The sequence below is a fragment of the Anabrus simplex genome, chromosome 2 (genome assembly GCF_040414725.1).
Source record: "Anabrus simplex isolate iqAnaSimp1 chromosome 2, ASM4041472v1, whole genome shotgun sequence".
NCBI classification, from domain to species: domain Eukaryota; kingdom Metazoa; phylum Arthropoda; class Insecta; order Orthoptera; family Tettigoniidae; genus Anabrus; species Anabrus simplex.
In genome coordinates, this window is record NC_090266.1 from 497,620,039 (window position 1) to 497,627,943 (window position 7,905).

At 35.9% G+C, this 7,905-nt stretch overlaps 1 long non-coding RNA gene across 1 annotated transcript; it reads right to left on the reverse strand.

The window, feature by feature from the left end:
• Positions 1 to 543: 543 nt before the first annotated feature.
• On the reverse strand, positions 544 to 7,135 carry LOC136862902 (uncharacterized). Its single transcript, XR_011017757.1, has 2 exons — positions 6,953 to 7,135; positions 544 to 842 (listed from the first exon to the last, which is right to left on the reverse strand). It is a non-coding gene; the product is annotated as an uncharacterized lncRNA (long non-coding RNA).
• Positions 7,136 to 7,905: the final 770 nt, after the last annotated feature.

A 7,905-nucleotide genomic window follows, 5' to 3' on the forward strand; every position in this document is an offset into this window, starting at 1 on the left:
AAATTCAAGTTACATTCAACCATTACTACAGAGATTAGATAATTAGTTTTATATAAGCTATCCACAGAAAGTATCTAATGGAGAATAGTGCAAGTCACATACAGCAAGCAGAAGGTACTAACTAGCAGTATACAATTATCCTATGAGACTGTTACAGTACTCTAAAACTATGGAAATAATGGTTGTTATATGACTTAAGTAGCCAGGAATACTAGAAGCATAGATTCAATTTCAGCCATCAGTGGGAATTTACAAACGGAATTTTTAATCCAGACCTTTAATAAAGATGGAAGGAGAGAAAACCGAACACCCCCAGTTGAAGAATTATTTGGTAAAAGTCTCCACTGATATGGAATTGATATACATGATTATGATGTTCAACAAATAGCAGCAGAACAAACATAAAACAAACCATAAAAAGATTTGTAAAATCAAAAACTTACCAAACAAGGAGGAAACAGAATAAGTAAAGGATGTAGCTTAGGATTAAGGGATTATTATCGAGGTAATGAACAGGAGAGCAACCAAAAGTAAAATTATAAGCATGTTTTCATTACTGTTTATTTATTGGGTCAAAAAAAATGATGTAAGACACACACAAAATCAACAAAAATAACATTATCTCATATTTAAAAAAGGTAATAATGATAGTAATAATTTACTAACTGAGGAACAGTAACAGCGAGGTAGATATCTATCGAACTTCTGAAACAATGTAGGTATACTGGGCAAACTCAACGTATAATAGGAGCCCACTGAATTTCACCACGGAGCACCAGTAGGTTGACCAGTCTGATCCCCTTCAAATATGTTATTCCAAGAGGAATGGTACAGGATGCTGTCTACAAGAAGTATGAAAAGAATACTGTAATAATCTGCACATAAATTACTTCCAAGACAAAACATCACTTGCAGTAATTTGTTAAAGTACAATAAATTGTTATGTTCACCCAACTTTTGTACCAATATATTTCCTACAATGACAAAGTGGTCTTATTTAGTCAATCTTACACTTATGCAAACAAAAAAGTTATGAAAATATAAAAGCATTAAAAATTCAATTTTCTCTTTCTTCCTGTAGCTCTTATCTGCCATGAATCATGAACACATTTCCCTTGTAATTGTTCACTTATGCACCATATGCATAATAGTTTATGATCAGACATTGGCAGAAGACATCAGCACCATATAAACCAGAAAATTGTGATCATAATTCTCTTATCATGTAAGTTATATTCTACTATTAGAAATACAGTGAAACTTCTCCACATGACCACCTCTTAAGACAATCACGCTGATTTTATCCAATGTGGAATGATATTCTCACAAGACCAATGCAGTATTGTACATCGCTGTGGACACTTACATGCACTATTACCGGTATTGGAAATGTTTTATTCTCTTTCTTACTATACAGCAGGGAGTGTGCAAAAGAGAAAACGTAATGTTTTCACTGAAAGAACGATCTTCCATAATAAAGGAGGGTGACAGGTAGATCTCAATGTGATATAACAAATGAGTTTAAGTGTGGAAAAAATAAAATCCGAAACTGTATTGCAAATCATAACCATTACTCAAAAGAATAGGAAGAATGCAAATGAAGACACTAAGAAAAGACTATGGCAGCCATATGAAGTAGTGAACACTGCAGTTTTTGAGTAGTTCAATCAAGTCCATGCTAAGGCAGCAATACATATAAGTGGACCAATGCTGCAGGAAAAAGCCCTGAAATCCGCTTCTGATCTAGGTGTAATTAATTTCTCCACTAGTAACAGATAGCTGGAAAAATTTTGCCTCCAACACAATTATCATCTTTTAAAGGAACGAGGATTTTATTTACTTAATTCCAACGAGCCAAAGGCTCATATACAGGAATTGTACAATACAATCTAGTGAGCAGTTTTGGAATATTTTGATGTAGTAGTAGTAATCTCAACAGTTTGTAATCACTTTAAGAAAACCATCCTCTTAAACGACCAATTACTGGTTAGTTTTCTTCTGGTCAGCTTAAAGAGGTTCACCAAAAACACGTTCCTAAATCACTGCTACTACGAAACAAAATGACTGCAGCAAGAAACACCAGAGGAAAAAAAAAAAGTAAGTTAAATGTAGTGATAGATAAAAGTGAGTCAAGACAAGTTTGCAATGTATGTGACTTTACATCTATTATATGTAATAAAAAATTGTGGTTCCAATAAGTTTACACCAAATTGAAACCACAGGGAAGGACTTTCCATTTCAAAAATCTAACTTATCCACAATGTGATAAGAAGCACAGGAGGAGGATTATAATCAAAGCCTATCATCACAGATGTCGTAAATTTTTAGTTCTTTCTACTGTATGCTACAAGGAGCATTTAGGCCTACTATTTATACTTTACTGTATGGGAGCAGTAGCAGATTATCTTTTCCACAAGCTGAGATTACAAGATACTAAAGTGCTAAGAACAATTCCTGATATCAATACGTGAGAACAATGACAATATCTGAAATGAGGGTAGGGATAGAGAAACTTGATAATGCGATAAGACCATTTCCAAATCTTGGATTAGCTTAGCATATCAAGACAAATATCTGCGTTCTGTAGTAAAGTCAAAACATCTGAAATCCATACCAACTTACCGAATCTGATATCAACATCTAATTTTTATTTTGTCAAACTCCAGTTAAAACTAATACATAAGTTACTTTGGGGTATTAGACTGCTTCATAAAGTCGCATTTGCAGATGTCTTGATGAATAAACTGCTATAGGCCCCTAACTGAAGTCTTGGATGCAGCAATGTTAGACTAGGCCTTTGTTATTTTCCGTACACAGAAAAGGTCGAAAGCTAGACAACGGTGAGTATCAAAAGCAAGACAACAGTTTGTGGCAGAACTGAACAAACTAAAATGCTTTCAGTAAAGGAAGTAGGCCTAACTGAATAGCTGATGATCAATCCATACATTAAGTTTCAAGCACAAATGTAAATTATACCAAACCAGTGGAAGGAATTGTCAAAAGAAAGTACCTATTGACAATGTCGAAGTATAAATACAGCATCAAGGACTTGCTCTTCAAGAACATATCAACTACTCTAAATCATACATCAACACCACCCACACCAATCAATTTCAGAACACATTTACAATGAGAAGGAAAATGAATGAAATAGGACTCTGGTCATGTGTGACCATAAAGAAGTACAGATCTAATGCACTTAACACCACTTCCATTTTACTGCAGAGTACTGGAAACATACCTTATGGCCTAATGAATCACATCTTTCTATACGTTATTTAATATTCCTTTGATTGTTATTGATTTCATAAGCTAGGAAACAAATGGCTAAATTTCCTACATCATTCAACAGCTCCTACATACCAATAATTGTTTCTATTGAACAACACAGAGATTGAATAAAATCTTTCAAGAAGACTGCATCAGGGTGAGGTGCAGGCTTGATGCTATATCCTCTTCAGACCTGGGGTACACATATGTGCACCTTCGGTTATTACGTATTGACAGTGTAGGGATTTGATTTATCTGCATTCTTACCTCGCATACACATTTGTGTACCATTGGGTTCTTTAAATCTACACGAGATCGCAGCAGCGCGTAGAACAAGCTTCTGCTGCAGACGAAGAAAGAAAGCAGAGTTACCAAGATGGCGGCACGACCAACCTCGCTTACTGGTAAGTCCATTTTAATTAGTATATGCCTATTTTCAGCCAGGATAAAAATGTATAAACTTTACTACATGCCTATTTATCACATTCATGTTATAATTTCACAGAATTTTTGTTGATGTTTGCACTATTTGAGCAAAAATTACAAGGTACACATATGTGCACCTCAGGTTCAAGTTAACAGAAAATGTCTGTACCTCCCTATTTATTCTTACAGATTCCGGCTTAGGTGATGATGATATTAGTGCCCTTCTGAACAATAGTGATGGAGAATTTTCAGATTCTAGTGATGAAGGATACATAAATGAGCCCCTGGAAGTGCCAAATAACGAAGAAGTTCCATCAGAACCAGAAATATATCATGATCCAGATAGAAATGACTCGGCTGATTCCAGTGTTACAACGTCTCATAGAGAATTGCCATGGGTTTCTAAAGAGTAAGTCTATTAAGTTTATTAATGTTTCTATAATATTGTTGCAGTATTGGAGTAAACTCATTAGGAAAATAGAAAAAATAGAAATTATAATTAGAAAAAAAATCATTCTTCAATCATAAGTTCATTAACCTCACGGGTGTTACGCATGGTACTAAAATGACATAATGTTATGCTGATTCATGTGCAGAATTTCCAAGTTATAATAGGAAATTAATTAATTTGTTAGGAAGCAATTGTTTTTGTAACAGTAAACCAGCGCATTGTTGTTCCAGAATGACACCCAGTGGAGTGACTACTGATGAGGCGCTATCTCCAGATGCAGATTATTCAAAGGGAAAGCTGTATTCAATTTTAGAATATTTCAGTTTACAGTTCTGGCAACTAGTGGCAGATCAGACTAATCTAAATTCCGTGCAAAAGCGCAATCATAGATCTGTGAGTACTACAGTGAAGGAGATTGTGAGATTCACTGGAATCCAAGTGCTAATGGGAACACTGGCCTATTACAGAACTGATACAACCTGCAAATGGCCAGTAAGAGTATACAGCCACTTTATTGATCTAGTAATTGTAAACTGCTGGCTTATGTACAAGCGCTTTTGTGCACAAGAAGAAATTCCGAAGAAAGACTTACTTGGACTCCTTGCTTACCGTCTGGCTGTCGCAAGAGCTATGATTCAGTATGAAGGGGGAACTCCGCATCAATCTGGATCAGTACCTAAGCGAGGTCGACCAAGTCGAGAATCAGTATTGGAGATCAACACGAGTCAAGAGGCTGACCTAACACCAAGGAAGCAAAGAAGAGTTGTGCCACAGCCCGACGTTGACGTTCGAACAGACGGTTTTTGACACCTACCCCACTTCAATGACGACAATTTTGCCTCAAAATGCCGTTTTTCGGGATGCAAATCAAGATCACGAGTTACGTGCGTGAAATGCAAAGTGTATTTGTGCATAATGAAAAACAACTGTTTTGAGAACTATCACAGATGAAAGTTGAGTTGTGACCTGAGGTGCACATATGTGCACCTTCTGTATATTTTATGAATAAAATAAAAATTTCTTTTTACCACCAAATATGACTTACTGAGGTCATTTTTAAGTCAAAAAAGCAAAGAAATAATTTTTATCCCAACTTCCTTGCTCTTGGGTCTGAAGAGGTTATGAACAATAGGTCACTTCTCTGACCCTCCAAGCTGGTGTCCTTTAGGCCCCAGTTTCAACCTCTGGCTCTTCCACATAATATACGCAGGATCTAGGAAAGCAGCAGTGGCCTGAATAGGTGTTTTGACCACTTGAATGATACAATGGTACAATTCATTTACCATGCAAGTAAAATCTACAGGCATGAAACACGTTCATTTAAGCATATGAAGATGCTAACTGACTATTTCCTACAACCAAATACAATCTCTTGTTCAACATCTCAAAAATGAATAACTTAGAATACTCCAATTTATCAATCTTCTTACTCAATTTCCACAGCCCAAACCCTACATGGCACCTGAAACTGATTTTCACAAATTAACTTTTGTTTTATTGCATAAAATTGAATATTCCTTTAATGACAGTACAGCTGAAAATGTTTGAACAAATCATACTTCCAGACAGGTACTCTTCAAAGGTAAAAGCAGTGAATAAGCTTATACTTTGGGGCAAGAAAACGAGCTCTCATTTTCCTTATTTTCTTCTATAGGAAAATGGCTAAACTTTCACCTAGTCCTGTTTACTTCTGCAATCTTTCTGAAGATATCTTAAAGCAATATGCCATCATATGTAGCACAAAATTATCTTGATATAAGATGTTTTCAGTACATAAGTGTAGAAAATACCACAAAATTTAATCTAATAAGTAATTTCTAATATCATCTTCCATGTAGAGGTCAAACATTCTGCCCTAAGCATCAGAACTAACAATTAACATGCATTGAAAGCCTCTCATATACTTCTTCTAATTCAAAGCAAGCTTGAAATGAATCAATCCAAGCAACACATATGCAAATAAAACTAACTCCATGCACAATAAAACATGTATTCTCAGTCACTACTGAAGTACCTCTATTTACTCTTCTCTTGTGTAGTAACAAAGCAAAGAAAACCTCACCATTTGAAAAAAAAAATTGTTCACAAATATAACATCAACTCAAAAATTTTGATTTAAAAATCCCTTGGAAGGCTATGTGGGTCCCAATCTGCATTCAGCTCATAACCTTTGTGAAGGGACAGGGATTTCAACAAGAGTGTAAAGTTATGACAGCCATGTAGGGTAAATTTATACAAAGAACATAATCTATATTAACTCTTCTCCATTCAAAAGCACAAACTGCTCAAGATACCTTTCTTTTGGAAAAAACTGGAAGTTTAAAATACGAACAAAATTACTCGATTTACCTTCAATTTATCTGACGAGATTTTTTTTTTTTTCAAATGAAAACTGAATTCTCGTCCAGCGAACTAAAAAGGTGGTTATTTATTGCTGTCTTGTGCTTATCCGATTGCACTCGAAAATAATACATGTTTACCTGTCCGTGTTTGCCAGCAATTATTATAAAATCACTTCAATAATTAAACTTAAGATTTATCAGTGGTAAAATCTAAGATAATCGGTTCAATAATCTAAAATAGGTTATGCAACTATAACATAGAAACTGATGTTACAGTTCACATTAGAATAGCAATATATCCGCATTTTCGAAAAACAAACAACGAATACGGTTGAAGTAGACAACTTTGCGATATACGTACCACGACAATCAATAGCCACGAAAAGTTACGTAACACTACCATAACACACATAACCTTACAAATTCCTGTAGTGACAATCCACACAGACCATTATTTCCATACCTTGATTCCCATAAAAAGACAGGAACTGATTTATTGCAACTGACATACGCGTGGCATACAATTGCCAGTAAAATATTCAAAAAGAGCAGATCCATCTTTGTAGTTCCGAGGTAAGTCGCAAACAAACACTAATCTTCAATTCTTCACGTTTAAAGGACATTAACAGCTGATGTCAAACTGGTTCTTTAGAACTCTAGCGGGCCACATAATAACTATTAAAAACAAAACACGTCCACCTACGAAACCATCACCGCCGTCTCGATCCTCCCATACTGCCTGCTCTAAGCGAGCCTTTTTGCGACTACGCTGCGACAAAATTTCTCCGCTAAACTTATTCTAATGACAGCAGCCTACAAAACACTATGCAGTATGGCCATATGTTAACTGAAGCTGGTACATTACATCAGTAATATTAAATATCGGCAATATTACCTGTATGAAGTCGGAGTTGGCCTCTTCATGCACAATTTAAAGATTTTCCTGGACAACGGCTTGGAGTGGTACCGTACTTTTTGTGTTCTTGCCAACGCAATATCAAATACCGTAATAGAGGTTTTACGAACTTGATTAGGATAATATCACTAACAGTTTGCTGATGTTCTTTGACCTCACACTGTAACAAAACACATTGGGATTTTTTTTCTATTTGTTTTAAATCGCACCGACACACAAGAGTTCTTATGGCAACGATGGGATATTAAAGTCTAGGAATGGGAAGGAAGCGGCCGAAGCCTTAATTAAGGTTTAGCCCGAAAATTTGCCTGGTGTGAAAATAGGAAACCATGGAAAATCATCTTTAGGGCTGCGGACAGTGGGGTTCGAACCCACTATCTCCCGGATGCAAGCTCACAGCTGCGCGCTCCTAACCGCACGGCCAACTCGCCCGGTATTCTGAAAGGGAAGATGTCGCAAGTCCTCGTATTACGCTCGTACGTTTGAAGGACTTCCAAAAT